At 41.5% G+C, this 16249-nt stretch overlaps 1 protein-coding gene across 2 annotated transcripts in view; it reads left to right on the forward strand.

Annotated features, from left to right (window-relative positions):
* The window catches only part of LOC123992646 (galactosylgalactosylxylosylprotein 3-beta-glucuronosyltransferase 1-like), a 114129-nt gene that overhangs the window by 73281 nt on the left and 24599 nt on the right, over positions 1 to 16249 (forward strand). For both annotated transcript variants that reach the window (XM_046293972.1, XM_046293973.1), the window contains exon 2: positions 3197 to 3448. The gene's annotated coding sequence lies outside the window, so the exon portion shown is untranslated. The remainder of the gene's footprint in view (positions 1 to 3196; positions 3449 to 16249) is intronic.

The raw sequence follows: 16249 nt of genomic DNA on the forward strand, positions 1-16249 counted from the left end.
CTCTGAGTGAGAAGCATTCCCAATGACAGCGTAAAGATGACAGTGAGAGGTAACATGTCACCATGGCAACCATGGCTGGTCTGGTCTGGTTGGGGAGCTCACTACAGATTTCTTATTTTCTTCAGTAAATCATAAACAAGGCAAAGAATGCACAGGAGGTCATTCACCACAGCCTTAATGAAGAAAGGAAACACAGCATGATCACTCTTTAAAATGTCATGTAGAGCAGAAAACATATATCTTCATTGGGAGATGGTGTACAAACAATCTTGCTTCATACACTTAATATTCTTCAAATGTAATCAGGATTAAGACATTACGCTATAAACCATAGACATTTCAAGTGAGGCGCTAATGTGACTTAAGTCATATAATTTACAAGTAATAATTAAAAGCATCTTTAAATGACAGTAGTGGAGATAATTAGAACCAGCTTCCATCCAACTCAATTATTACTGTAATTATGATTTCATTTAATTGGATGGGTCCGTGTGTAGCTCAGGCCCTGAGCAGAGGCTACCCTCAACTTGGATGATTTTCCAGTGTGTGAGAAGACAGCTACGCTGGAGCCTCTCTCTTAACCTCCACAGAGAGCTTTTAGATAGAGGACGAACTGCCTGGTGCCTACCTTCAGCTATCCTGTGGATCGATCAAGCCACTACCTCCCTCCCTAACACAGAAACCCAAGCCCACAGCACCTCCAATTACAGATGTAGGATCTTAATTTGAGCCAGTTTGATATAGCAGGAAAGGTTATCCTGCAACAGGATGATTAGATTAAGATCCTACATCTGTATTTTCCTCCCAACCACAGAATCCCAAGCCCACAGCACCTCCAATTACCATTGATGGTCTGGCGAAACCTTTTCGTTTTGCGAACACAAGAACTTTGCAAAGACGGATGCTGAACTTGGCCCTTTGTGCATTATTAATATTGACCACTTATGAGAGAATAAAGAAACATTTACTCAGCATGGGCACGCCTGAATTAATAATAGAGTCGGTGCTCAAAGGCGTGATTAATTATCTTTCATTACAAACCCACCCAAATTCACTTGAATGACAGATGTCTTCAGCATGGGCCACCCCTATCATTATCTCAGGCATCACTTTACCCCTGCATCAGAGATTCAATAGACGTCAGCCTTTGTTATTCATCACCGTTGCATTTTCCACTCACTGAATAAACTCCTACAATATACATTCTGGTCCACAGGGTCTCTCCTATGAAAGCCGATGACATTAAGTGTATCCATATGCCTTAGAAGGCTTGTGTGACTGTTCCATACAGAGCGAGGTTCGATCCGCATGAGCAGCTTTGAGAAGGGCAGGATTATCGGTGTGCCATTCTGAACACTGTGACTTAGGAAATCCTCCAAAAACCTCCAGAGACCATGCCCATCAAAGGTTGAAAGTGGTTACCATGGTGATGGTGAGAGGAAGTAACTGGTTGAGACAGACCTGTGTACAAGATCACACAGTGTTCCGTCCCCAGAGTTCTGTGCAGTTGGTGTTAATTTTACTCAGGGCCAGAAAGCTCTGGTGTGCTTTGTCCTCTAGACCGCTCCCTGCAGCAACATCAGGTAGAGTCTGAATTCAAATGGAGTGGACCCCATGGGCTAATACCAGCTACACTTCCAGACTGTTTGAAGTCATGGATTGTTTTCTACATAATTACAGCTTTTGTCGCAAAGCAAAAACAAGCCCACAGATCCCTGTGGATCACAATGGTCTTGCAGAAGAAACATATTTAGATTGTTCTATCATATAGGGCTACGCCTATTGAGTCTCATTCTTTTTCTGTCATCTTAGTTGGCCACTGATATCATCAATGTTTGGAATTAGGTCGGTAAAAAAAAAGTCAGGGGTCATCATGGGTGTCGGGGTTGACTGGGAGAGAGCTGGGGGGACAGCGGTTATAGAGCGAGATGGTGTTGATTCATCCATACCATAGTGGGTCTGCGCGGTTCATTTGTCTCTGTCAGCAGGGAGACTGGAGGGACAGAGAGAGTGGTCAGAGTGGTCAGCTGAGGTGAACAGGACCATAGTGGGAATACCACCACCTGGTTGTCACTGTTCACCAAGTTTTGAATAAGCTTAGGAAAGCCACAAAGATGACCATCTTGACTTCATTCAGCGTCTTTGTTCATTCACTGAGTGCTGTGTTATCAATGTTGTATTTATGAGTATCAGAATTTGAATGGGAAATAGTATACATCAGTGAGTAGTAACAGTGTATGTTGTTCTCCTGCCATTGGAGGACCTTGAGTCAAACTACGTGTTTGGGAATTAGCTAGCTGGATAAAAACAAATCATATTTTGGTCATGGTTGAGATCAATTGGGTTAGTATAAGTAATCTTATCTTATTGGATTTAGATCAGGGTTATAGCAGCTGCATGTCATTGCACGGCATCTGTTGTTTGTCTTGTCAATCAGCTGTAATTGTGTTGGTTTTCAGCCACCCTTATTTTTCACATGCGGCATCATTCAGCCGTCCTCTGTGGCAGTGACTGCCTCCGGACAAACACAGCCAAAATAATACTGTGGCTGGCGCAAAATACAGAGCAGCTCTCATTAACAATGAAAAGGGTTGGGTAGCATCCCTTGCGTGTGAAGAAATTGCTGAGAATCGGGGAGAAGTGCAGCTGGCGTGTTAGTCTTGTTTTTCAGAAATGGACATCTTCAATGTTGCTCCCCAGGGGCGACACTCAGAGGAAGAGCTATTTATAGATAATAGTCTGAATAACTTGTCAGATTTCTATTTGGATGGCTTGGCTTTTTCTGTGGGTTTGTCCTGTAAACGTCCCATTGGGATTCTGTTTTCCTGTCCTTGGTGAAACAAACCAATAAATGATTTATCCAAAAATAAATTAATGGAAGTTGGTTGACAATCAGCACTTCCACTTCAAAATGTCAAAGCCAATATCCACTTGGGTCCTGAATAACTGTACGTGGGCATTATTCTCAAGCCACACCCACATGACAAACTATGTAAATAGTCCTCATTGCATTAATGTCTGTCAACTAAAATGTATCTCTACATCATTTGAGTAAAACATCCACCCAATGGCAGCTATGTCGTTCCCAACCTCTGCCCACTGAAGCGCCATCATACCACCCCTTCAATAAGACCCATTGTTTTATAATGAGAAGGGCCATTCTAATACTCCCTGCTCTCAATTCATGTTTCTGTAGGAGCCTGCCCTTACGACGTGACAGTGCACATGGTCTGGATACCACCAGCCGTCCTGCAAGCCCTGCTACACTCCAGAGCCAAAAGATCCACTCCTCTTCATCACCAGCCACAGCGCTCATAACTACCGCCCTCCAAGTTTGTCCAATTAAGGGATGTATGAGGACTTAAGAGGCCAGGGTTACTAGCAGACCACACTACAAAAAAACTGACGAGATCCTTGCTGGCTGCAGACGGGCAGAACACTGTTGATTGTGAGTACCTTCATTGCTCTATGTTGACATGAATCTTCATTTCTCACCAGAGGTAAAGCTGCCATTCTGGCCACAGGCATTGGTCATTTTCCAAATGAGCAAAAGTACTGTACATAGGGAATGCACTGTCTCCTATAAAAAGGCAATGAATTGTATATCAGGCAGCATCCATTACGGGGCCAGAGGCCTGCCAACAGGTCTGCCGTTTTTTATCCCAACATAAACTACTGTATGTGTATCACACACTGAGCAGAATCTGTCAGGCTCGTGCTGCCCTGTGTCGTGTTGCCCTCTGTTTTGTTTCATAGCAGATGAACAAACGCACTGCTGAATTATTTATTAGCATTTCCAGCTACATTTAAAAGTGATGACACAATCATGTCTATATCAGGGGACATGATAAGTGGGATGATGTAGGTTAAAACAGGGCTACCTCTGGCCCCTCCTACTCTCTGTGCACTATTCCTTTTTTACAGGGGATGGAGGGATTAGGAAAACGACAGGGGGCGAAATGATCTGACAGACCCACTTATTTCAACCATCTGTGAGCCCCCGACCCTGATACCGTATTATTGGAGCCAGATACCTCCGAGTTGAATAGGTAGATGTCGGCTTGAGAGGGGAGAGGAGAAGGAGGTCTGGAAGGAAATGGAAGGTGAGGGTGAATGTGATGGAAAAGCAGAAAATATCAACTTCAGAGGTGGAAGGAGGGAGGAGTGAGCAAGCTGGTGGAGGGAAACACCTGTGGGTGCTGCCTGTCGTCTTTTGTGCTTTTCGACTTAAAAGCCTTGGGCCAGATGAATGCATTCCTCATTCTCCCTCTGCCTTGCCTGATACAAACAAACAATGCTGAAACAAGTCTCGTCAGCACGCTGTCTACAAAATGTACATAAATAATTTTACCGCAGTACCCTGAGAGACAACTACTATTCCTGTTAGGGGAGATCTTCATTGTTAGAAACAAAGGGTACAACGGGATATCGGATGTATTGATTCTCATGGTGCAAACAATGTTTTTTCGTTTTTTCCTTGTTGTCTTGTCTCCTGTATTATTACACACACAAACCCTATGTGACTTCCTGTTGAGTGTTGTTTGGCTCTGGATTAGATCATTGTGATTTCTAAAGTAATTACACTGTAATGAAAAAGCGCAGTAGTGTTTTAATATCTTTACAACAGTAAGTACATTCCGTTCTAGACAAAGAACATATTGTCTGTGCTGTGAAATAATGTGCTATAAATGACATTCTCATTCCCCAAATAGGTGGGAGTTCAATTAGTTCAGACCAACCAATCAGGTAGTCTCCCGTTATAGATTTACAGACTGTGATTGGCTGCTGTGAGGGCTAGCTTAGCTCTGCCAATCTGTGGGCCCAGTGAAATGAGATGCTGAAATAATCATTACTGCTACCTACTGACAGATTCAAATGAACTGAAGAGAGAGGAGAGAGAGGAGAGAGAGAGAGAGAGAGAGAGAGAGAGAGAGAGAGAGAGAGAGAGAGAGAGAGAGAGAGAGAGAGAGAGAGAGAGAGAGAGAGAGAGAGAGAGAGAGAGAGAGAGAGAGAGCTGTCATACACAGAGTCCTAGAGCACCGGGAGACCGGAGTTGGGCTGAATTAAACTGAGAGGATGTCCTTTCCAGCTCTGAAGAGGACCACAGAGACACATCCGCCCCCACTGTGTCAGAGCAGATAGAGAGAGATAGTAGGAGAGTGAGGGGTGCAGCTTCCTGGCAGCCCAGCCTGCAACCCTTCAGCAACCCTGCTTATTAATTAACAGCAGAAATACGACAGCTGCCCTGCAGACCCCCGCGAACCCTACTATCTCTGCTTCTGTCCCGCTCTGACCAAAGCATGTGGGAGTAAATCCTGTTAAATAAATAATCATGGTTTAATAGAAGGACAACAAAATAATTGAGTATCGTGACATTACTCGAAGGGTTTTTACCTCTACAATGACAAGAATACAGATTGCTAGCATAGTCATTCCTCACCACTCATATGTTGGTAGCTGGTTTTGGGGAATCTTGAGGGCTACCCCTTTATAATGCTGCTTCTAAAGTCTCAAATATTAGAGCATGATATCCCCTCAACACAAATACTGTCATACTTAGATTTTTCCTTAGGTTAGGCCACTTCCACCCCAGCAGAATTGCTGTCAAATACAACAGCATTTCTCATTCTGCTGGAGTGTACAGAGTTTCTCCCTAGACCTGGATGATAAACACCCCAGAGACAGAGGTTTTTGTAGAATAAGAAATTGGAACGTAAATTATTGAGTGAGAACTCAGCCCCCAAAAGCTTTCGTTCTATTTCTCTCTGTGATCGGGAAAAATACGTCCATAAACTTTTACACAACCGCATTTTTAATGTTAACAAACACTTTATAGCCTCCAAACATGGTAAAAACAATTATTTTGATCTCATGGATGGTCAGTCCTTGCATCCATAGCCAAGTCTTTGAATTTGAGAGTTAGGGCTGATCCCTCAACATTTTACAGAGGCGGGGTGACCGATTAAGGACTCTGGCTTTAATAGCAGGAAAACATGCAGAAATGAGAAAGATATGAGAAGTAATGTACTTTAATATTAATTAAGAGGGATTTTCCACCTACACTATAGTCAACACACTATGGTTATTTTCTCGAGCATTAATTCAAGTTCAGGAGATGGAGTGTAAAGCTCCAAACAAACAACTGAACTAGTCATTTTTAAGCCATGAAAACATTTTGTATTGCTATTTTCTATGGCAAAAGTGGCACATGGTCTGTCACACATTGCAAATTGTTTTGGACGAGAAATGGAAACGCATGGATTGGTTGACACTTTCTTTGGCATTTCCATCAAAAGTGATGTACTGTGTGTTTATAATGACCCACGCACTCTCTGACCACACATAACATCCAGCAAACTTTGTTTCTGTAAGGGAGTGCATAACTGGTGGCAGGGAAGTCAGGCGCAGGAGAGCAAAACTGGGTAATCAACGGAGCAGTTTTATTCACTGGAAACCAGAACAACAAACAAATGGGTACAAAACCCGTCGCGCATCAGAGAAAACGTGCACATGCACTTACAATAAACAGTTCCTCACAAAGACATGGGGGGAACAGAGGGTAGAATTTCACAATATGTAATGAGGGAATTGAGACCAGGTGTGTGGGAAGACAAGACAAAACAAAAGGAAAATGAAAAATGGATCGATGACTTCGGGAAGTCCTGACAGTTTCCAGTAGTTTGAAGGCTGAATTGTGCACTCATGCCATTTTGTAATATACAGGAAATTCCCTTAAAATACATAAGCAGATTTATGCATTTCAACATATGCACTTTTTATTATCAATGGTCAAACAACAATTATTATCGTATTATTTAGAACCTGGAGAATTCTTTAGAGTGCTTCTACTCAGGTCTTGGGAGAGATCCTTTTATGTGGGGATAGTATTCGTACCCCTTGATTTATTCCATATTTTTTTGTGTTACAGCCTGAATTCATTATTTATTTCGCACACATCTATAACCAATACCCTATAAAACATGTTTTAAGAAATTTTAGAATATTTATTGAAAATGTAATGCAGAAATATCTCATTTACATAACTATTCACAACCCTGAGTCAGTATATGTTAGACTCACCTTTGACAGCGATTACAGCTGGGAGTCTTACTGGGTAGGTCTCTAATAGCTTTGCACACCTGGATTCTACAATATTTGCACATTGTTATTTTTTAAACATATTGAAGCTTTGTCAAGTTTTTTGTTGATCATTGCTAAGCAGCCATTTTCAAGTCTTGCCATTGATTTTCAAGTCGATTTAGTCAAAACTGTAACTAGGCCACTAAGGAACATTCAATGTCGTCTTGCTACGAAACTCCAGTGTACTGTATATTTGGCCTTGTGTTTTAGGTTATTGTCCTGCTGAAATGTGAATTTGTCTCCCGGTGTCTGATGGATAGCAGACTGAATCAGATTTTCTTCTAAGATTTTGCCTGTACTTAGCCTGATTCTGATTATTTTGATTCTAAAGAAACTCCTTATTCCTTGACGATGACAAGCATACCCATAACATGATGCAGCCAACAACATGCTTTAAAATATGTAAAGTGGTACTCAGTGATGTGTTGGATTTGCTCCAAACATAACACTTTGTATTCAGGACATAAGGTTAATTTCGTTGCCACATTTCTTGCAGTTTTACTTTAGTGCCTTAATTCAAACAGGATGCATATTCTGTGCAGGCTTCCTTCTTTTCACTCTGTCATTTAGGTTATTGTGGACTAACATCTTCAGTTTTCTCTTATCACAGCCATTAAACTCTGTAACTGTTTTAAAGTCACCATTGGCCTCATGGTGAAATCCCTGAGCGGTTTTTTCCTCTCCGGCAACTGAGTTAGGATAGACGCCTGTATCTTTGTAGTGGCTGGGTGTATTAATACATTATCCACAGTATAATTAATAACTTCTTTTTTTACCCATCTACCAATAGGTGCCCTTCTTTGAGAGGTATCTGAGCAGCTAACCGATCACTGCAGCTGTACATAATCTATCGGTAAATAGCCCACCCAATTTTACCTACCTCATCCCCATACTGTTTATATTTATTTACTTTTCTGCTCTTTTGCACACCAATATCTATACCTGTACATGACCATCTGATCATTTATCACTCCAGTGTTAATCTGCAAAATTGTAATTATTCGCCTACCTCCTCATGCCTTTTGCACACAATGTATATAGACTCTCTTTTTTTCTACTGTGTTATTGACTTGTTAATTGTTTACTCCATGTGTAACTCTGTGTTGTTGTCTGTTCACACTGCTATGCTTTATCTTGGCCAGGTCGCAGTTGCAAATGAGAACTTGTTCTCAACTAGCCTACCTGGTTAAATAAAGGTGAAATTAAATTAAATTAAAATAAAAAGGTAATGAAAATCTAAATTTAATTAATTTTAAATTCAGGCTGTCACACAACAAAATGTGAAAAAAGTCAAGGGGTGTGAATACTTTCTGAAGGCACTGTACCATAACGTCACATACGGTATGTACAGTACATGGTCATGGCATGTTATGGATTTAGCTATGCAAATAACATGTATGCAAAGTAATAATGCTCAATAATAATGTGAATATGCATACTCCTCCATAAACAACAGTATAAATCAAGATGAACCAAATAAGGTGTGAGCATGTTCAGTCTACTTTATGTGAGGCGGTGCTGCATGGATTTACCCCAGAACTAGTTGTCTGGCAGTATGCTACACTACCTGCACACTGTGAGCCCTGGAAAATGAGATAACTAGCCCTCTGCTGAGGCGCTGTGCTGTGAGGCGTTGCCTGTGAGATCTCATGTACCTGCTGCAAGAAGCGACTTAATCACACTGTAGCAGATCACAGCCTCACAGCCCACCATCACACCAGTCAGAAGGGGGAGGGATGGAGACAGTCAGCCACACCTGAAACACAAACTCCCAGATTTTCTGCATCTCCGTAGGGGCCAACCGGGGGAGATGGATGCCCAACTTTTCGGCAGAGGTGCAGTGCACCCTGCGGCAATACAGCAGTAACAATCCCCGCTAAGGCAATCTCATTTCAGCTGCTATATTTTCTGGCTCAACATATGGCCACTATGTTACAGTTTATGCTGTTTGAAAACAAGGGATTGGCTCTCGGGCCCCAAGTGATTACTAAACTTATATAACACAGTATGCGTTGCTTTTTTCAATTCAAATGAACTGTTACAGGTGTACTGTGACTGTAATGTATTGTATCTGTTGGAATAAAAAACAAACTGTGACATTATTAATGAGTAGAATATGGAATCTAAAGTTAGAATAAGGTACACTACATACACATAGGCCTATACACTTACACGGAACGGAAACTGATTGTTCTGGTTATGAGGCAGAGAGGAACAGCATGCGATCAATTCGAGCCGTGGAGATTTTCCTCATAACTCAGGGATCTGTGTATTGTTGAGCCTGGAGAAGCCTTGAATCTCCTCTCGCCCCGAGATGTGTCAAATCAATATGTGCCCTTCAGTTTGAGCCCTGTGAATTGAAGAAGGAATTACAATCTATGCTTGAGCAGCAGCAGACCCTTTTCATTCCCAGAGTAAAGGTCTTTACCACAATAAGGCAGCATGTGATAGAATAGAAGCCATTCCCCTGCCTAATGTGTGCATTCTACTATTGCATTCCCCACCAGACAAGGTTGAGCTGGGCAATAGAACATATCCACAGCTGTCATCTTTAAACAGTGCATACTGTCAGTGGCCACATAATACCCTTAAACATACAGCATTATTACATTATTGTAACTGTATGAGCGATTTGCACTGACTTGTCTGCAATGAGTTCAATCAATACCACAGCACGAATCATTACTCTAGTCTAACAGGTTAGGGCCATGGGGTCAACCATATACTCAGAATAGATGCATTAATTCATCAAGCTAAAAGAGGCAACTTTATTCCGAAGGGTCACGTAGTAAACTTGCCAGTATCATTTGTGTCAATCCAGGTACAGATTATGACCAGGATTAACAGGAAATTGACAGTGGAACATTTTCAGGGAATATAACTCTTATTATACTCACCACCCACCCACTCAGACACATATGTACAGTATGTGCATAGACATAACATATACAGTTGAAGACGGAAGTTTACATCCGCTTAGGTTGGAATCATTAAAACTCGTTTTTCAACCACTCCACAAATTTCTTGTTAACAAACTATAGTTTTGGCAAGTCGGTTATCTACTTTGTGCATGACACAAGTCATTTTCCAACAATTGTTTACAGAGAGATTATTTCAATTAGAATTCACTGTATCACAATTACAGTGGGTCAGAAGTTTACATACACAAAGTTGACTGTGCCATTAAACAGCTTGGAAAATTCCAGAAAATCAAATGACATCATTTGAGTCAATTGGAGGTGTACCTGTGGATGTATTTCAAGACCTACCTTCAAACTCAGTGCCTCTTTGCTTGACATCATGGAAAATGAAAAGAAATCAGCCAAAACCTCAGAAAAAAAATTGTAGACCTCCACAAGTCAATTTCCAAACGCCTGAAGGTACCATGTTCATCTGTATAAACAATAGTATGCAAGTATAAACACCATGGAACCACGCAGCCGCCATATCGCTCAGGAAGGAGATGCGTTCTGTCTCCCAGAGATTAATGTACTTTGGTGCGAAAAGTGCTAGTGAATCCCAGAACAACAGCAAAGGACCTTGTGAAGATGCTGTCCGGTCCTCTGGCAGTCTCTATGGGGGTGCCACAGGGTTCAATTCTCAGGCCGACTCTTTTCTCTGTGTATATCAATGATGTTGCTCTTGCTGCGGGCGATTCCCTGATCCACCTCTACGCAGGCGACACCATTCTATACACATTCGGCCCGTCATTGGACACTGTGCTATCTAACCTCCAATCGAGCTTCAATGCCATACAACACTCCTTCCGTGGCCTCCAACTGCTCTTAAACGCTAGTAAAACCAAATGCATGCTTTTCAACCGATCGCTGCCTGCACCCGCTTGCCCGACTAGCATCACCACACTGGATGGTTCCGACCTTGAATATGTGGACACCTATAAGTACCTAGGTGTCTGGCTAGACTGCAAACTCTCCTTCCAGACCCATATCAAACATCTCCAATCGAAAATCAAATCAAGAGTCGGCTTTCTATTCCGCAACAAAGCCTCCTTCACTCACGCCGCCAAGCTTACCCTAGTAAAACTGACTATCCTACCGATTCTCGACTTCGGCGATGTCATCTACACTCTTCTCAGCAAACTGGATGCAGTTTATCACAGTGCCATCCATTTTGTCACTAAATCACCTTATACTACCCACCACTGCGACTTGTATGCTCTAGTCGGCTGGCCCTCGCTACATATTCGTCGCCAGACCCACTGGCTCCAGGTCATCTACAAGGCCATGCTAGGCAAAGCTCCGCCTTATCTCAGCTGACTGGTCACGATGGCAACACCCATCCGTAGCACGCGCTCCAGCAGGTGTATCTCATTGATCATCCCTAAAGCCAACACCTCATTCGGCCGCCTTTCCTTCCAGTACTCTGCTGCCTGTGACTGGAACGAATTGCAAAAATTGAAGTTGGAGACTTTTATCTCCCTCACCAACTTCAAACATCAGCTATCTGAGCAGCTATCTGAGCAGCTAACCGATCGCTGCAGCTGTACATAATCTATTGGTAAATAGCCCACCCATTTTCACCTACCTCATCCCCACAGTTTTTATTTATTTACTTTTCTGCTCTTTTGCACACCAATATCTCTACCTGTACATGATCATCTGATCATTTATCACTCCAGTGTTAATCTGCAATTTTGTAATTATTCTCCTACCTCCTCATGCCTTTTGCACACATTGTATATAGACTCCCCTTTTTTCTCTACTGTGTTATTGACTTGTTAATTGTTTACTCCATGTGTAACTCTGTGTTGTTGTCTGTTCACACTGCTATGCTTTATCTTGGCCAGGTCGCAGTTGCAAATGAGAACCTGTTCTCAACTAGCCTACCTGGTTAAATAAAGGTGAAATAAAAATACAAATAAAAAAGTATCTACATCCACAGTAAAACGAGTCCTATATCGACATAACCTGAAAGGCCGCTCAGCAAGGAAGAAGCCACTGCTCCAAAACCGCCATAAAAAAGTCAGACTACTGTTTGCAACTGCACATGGTGACAAAGATCGTACTTTTTGCAGAAATGTTCTCTGTTCTGATGAAACAAAAATAGAACTGTTTGGCCAAAATGAACATTGTTATGTTTGGAGGAAAAAGGGGGCGGCTTGCAAGCCAAAGAACACCATCCCAACCGTGAAGCATGGGGGTGGCAGTATTATGTTGGGGGGTGCTTTGCTGTAGGAGGAACTGGTGCTCTTCACAAAATAGATGGCCTCATGAGGAAGGAAAATTATGTGGATATATGGAAGAAACATCTCAAGACATCAGTCAGGAAGTTAAAGCTTGGTCGCAATTTTTTTTAAATTTTATTTTATTTTAATAGGCAAGTCAGTTAAGAACAAATTCTTATTTTCAATGACAGCCTAGGAACAATGGGTTAACTGCCTGTTCAGGGGCATAACAACAGATTTGTACCTTGTCAGCTCAGGGGTTTGAACCTGCAACCTTTCGGTTACTAGTCCAATGCTCTAACCACTAGGCTACCCTGGCACCCCAAAAGGGTTTTCCAAATGGACAATGACCCCAAGCATACTTCCAAAGTTGGGGCAAAATGGCTTAGGGATATCAAAGTCAATGTATTGGAGTGGCCATCGCAAAGCCCTGACCTCAATCCTATAGAAAATTTGTGGGCAGAACTGAAAAAGCGTGTGCGAGCAAGGAGGCCTACAAACCTTATTCAGTTACACCAGCTCTGTCAGGAGGAATGGCCCAAAATTCACCCAAATTATTGTGGGAAGCTTGTGGAAACGTTTGACCCAAGCTACCTGAAACGTTTGACCCAAGTTCAACAATTTAAAGGCAATACTACCAAATACTAATTGAGTACATGTAAACGTCTGACCTACTGGGAATGCGATGAAACAAATAAAAGCTGAAATAAATCATTCTCTCTACTATTACGCCGACATTTCACATTCTTAAAATAAAGTGGTGATCCTAACTGACCTAACACAGGGAATTTTTACTGGGAATGTCAGGAATTGTGAAAAACTGAGTTTAAATGTACTTGACTAAGGTGTATGTAAACTTCTGACTTCAACTGTAGATGGCATCTGATGAAGAAAACAGGTGACTGCATTATAACCACAATGATCACACATTGTCACTGTGGCATTGGTCATATTTCAATGTGACATAGGATTAATATCTCAAACACGGCATACATCACGTCAGATTCCAAATCAGTGGATTTGTGTGACTTTTGTGTGACAAACCATGCAGGGTAGGGAGGAAAAAAACCTTTGAATTGCCCAATCAGGAGGCCTAATTGGAGGAGAAAGTCCCAGGTCTGTGGATAAAGGATTGTGTGATTGAATGCAGTGCACCTGATTACAGTCGCCGTGCTAGCATCCATAACCCCCAATAACTTAATTAAAGGGAAATATTCCATCTCATTCCCCTGAAATTTACAGCTGGGCGTTTTAATTGGATCCATTTCCTCTGGTAATTCTGCTTCCCCTGGGGTCCTCATTAGTGCTATTGGGTCCCTTGGGTGCACCATGGTTTAGAATCCCGGCCAAACAGACTACAGCCTCCCAGCTCCCACAGGACAGATATAAGTTCTGTAATGGACAGTGTGAAGGAAGGAACAATTGTCCCGCTGTCTTGATTGTGTGATCCTATCACTATGCTCTAGCTGGCAAGGGTCATGGAGGGATAGGACTTGGAGACAGAGGGTTCATGGAAACAAAGGGTTTTATTATGGAATCATCATCTGAAATTACTGAGCCACCTGGTCTAGAAGGGTATTGTTGGCATGGTTGCACTGTCTAACAGTGCCACTGGAGAGGTACAGTATATAATGGAATGGTGTATTCTTCTTTGTTATCAATAGCCTACCAGTTAGTTTAGCTCTATTCCTTCTACTGTATGTATCTGACGATCCTAGTATCATTTACAGACATTCAAATTAGATAGCTATCTCTCGATGTGATGATGACTGGCGAGAATAGATTATCCTGACTAGATTATTAGCCTCTGAGTGTTGGAATAGCCAGAATAGGGCATGTGATCAAAGTCAACGATGAGTCTCTCTGCAATGTCATCTTCCAGCCGAGACAGTGACAGTATACTGTTCTGTAGCATCAGCAGATGCAGAAATGCTGTGTCAACAATGATCTGCGAGTGTCATTTTTCTGTTCCCTCCAGCGCTTTGGAATGTGACTCTGTATATTGGATAGCACCACTGATGTACAAGGACAGCAGAGGTAAAAGGGCTGACAAAAATATGCCAACCAGTTGGTTATTTGAGATGGCAAAAACAGTGGAGTATGGAGAGATGAGCATTGAAATGTCAGAGGCCCCTCGTTAAGAAGTTAACTTAAACTTAAGACGAGTCATTTTCAGTTAGGCCTCTGGATGAACTAAACAAATAGGACTACTTAATTAATAGTTATGTCTAGGGTGACACTTATTTGGTATTTCACCAAGGGGTTTTAAATGTCATGTCTTCTCAAAATGTTTTAATCCCAGTCTGTGCAGAGTACACTTTGAAGTTTCTGAGCAAATGCTTCAACTCTACATTTTCTATCTTTAGACATGTTAGCTGACAACATCACTACAACGATGCGCACGCTTCAATGGGCCAGAAGGCCATGTGTTGTTATGATTCTGGATGGCCAGATAGCTAGCAACAATAACAAGAGGCTGCCATGTGGGGAATCGTATGAGGCTCGTTTCAACTATTTTTTCTATCTTGTTCCTGATACCATGTCTTGTTTTGAGGTGTTTTGACTGATGTTACGTCTATCAATAGCCTACCAGTTTGTTTAGCTCTATTCCTTCTACTGTATTATCGCTAAAACATTATAAAATATTGCTCAAATTCGCTAGCTAGCTAACTAACAACTGCAATAATGTAGTTGAGAGACAACAAGTGCTCATTGTGTAAATGTATTTATGTTTTCAATGAATATTGGAGACAAAATATAGCTTATAAAACCCTGTCAGTTTTGTCCCATAGTTGGCATGTGTCAAATTTCTTGCTAAACAACCAACCCATTTATTAATTGCTGAAACTGTGTCAGTTACATATGATGAATTGGCTGCAGTAGGTTTACCTGAAATACATCCTTCAAGACTTTAAAGGTTAAATAAATAAGATGGTTTATTTTTTTGTATAATAACATGGCATGTTTCTTTACTAAACAAAATACAGGGTGGCCTTGTTGCGCATATAGAAAGCCTTAGCTGTAATGCTCAGTATTAAGTAGCTTGATAGGCCATGCCCATGCCCCACATCATTCTGCTTTTAGTTGAATGAGTTAAATGAGATGAATCTATCTATACTAGCTTTTCATTTAGACTCAAATCAGCAGCTAGATGGGAAAACATAACACACAACTCTAAATTCAGAGTAGCCAATCCAGTGCCTGTATGAAGGTCAACATGTGTTCCTGCGGGCTGCATTACCAAACTGAATCACTCTCATATAGTAAGCAAAAGTGTGCAGGAACCAACTAAAAGCTAGCTCTGTGTCTAATTACCAAAGCTATTCAATAAAACTCCATAACAAAATTGTTTATTTCAGGGGTCTGCCTTTTAGTGACAGGTTAAAAGTGAATAAAGGCATGTCATGCCAACAGTCTCATGATTTATGCAACTAAGAAAACAACAGGGACGTACAGAAATGGTGCCCATGTAGACTGGTAAAATGTGTATGGTGACACACTAATGCAAGTCTACATTGAAATCAATGTCCAGTTAAAGCTTATCCCTTATAGCTTATTATAATGGTCATCATCCATATTGTTGATATTCAGATTCATAATGTTGTCAAGGCATTTACAATAGCTGCTTAGCGCTATTTTATGTTCATGTTCAACTACCTTATACGTACAGTAATTCAATAAATACCATCAATGTGCGTTTTCCTATTTAACAAAGGTTGCTATTAACAACACAGCCACAGCCACAGCTCATGGTTTCAGTCTGTTCTGGTATTATTCTCTCTCCTTATCATTCCTTTACCAATTATTTTCCAAGCCCAACACAAATCATGTGCTGGCTGCCTCAGCCTTGGATTAATTCCCTCTGGTTTAATTAGTGATGATCAGATTCATAATGCTATATTTTTCCACTCCACACAGGCATAT

This window comes from Oncorhynchus gorbuscha, linkage group LG13, assembly GCF_021184085.1.
Source record: "Oncorhynchus gorbuscha isolate QuinsamMale2020 ecotype Even-year linkage group LG13, OgorEven_v1.0, whole genome shotgun sequence".
Lineage (NCBI taxonomy): Eukaryota > Metazoa > Chordata > Actinopteri > Salmoniformes > Salmonidae > Oncorhynchus > Oncorhynchus gorbuscha.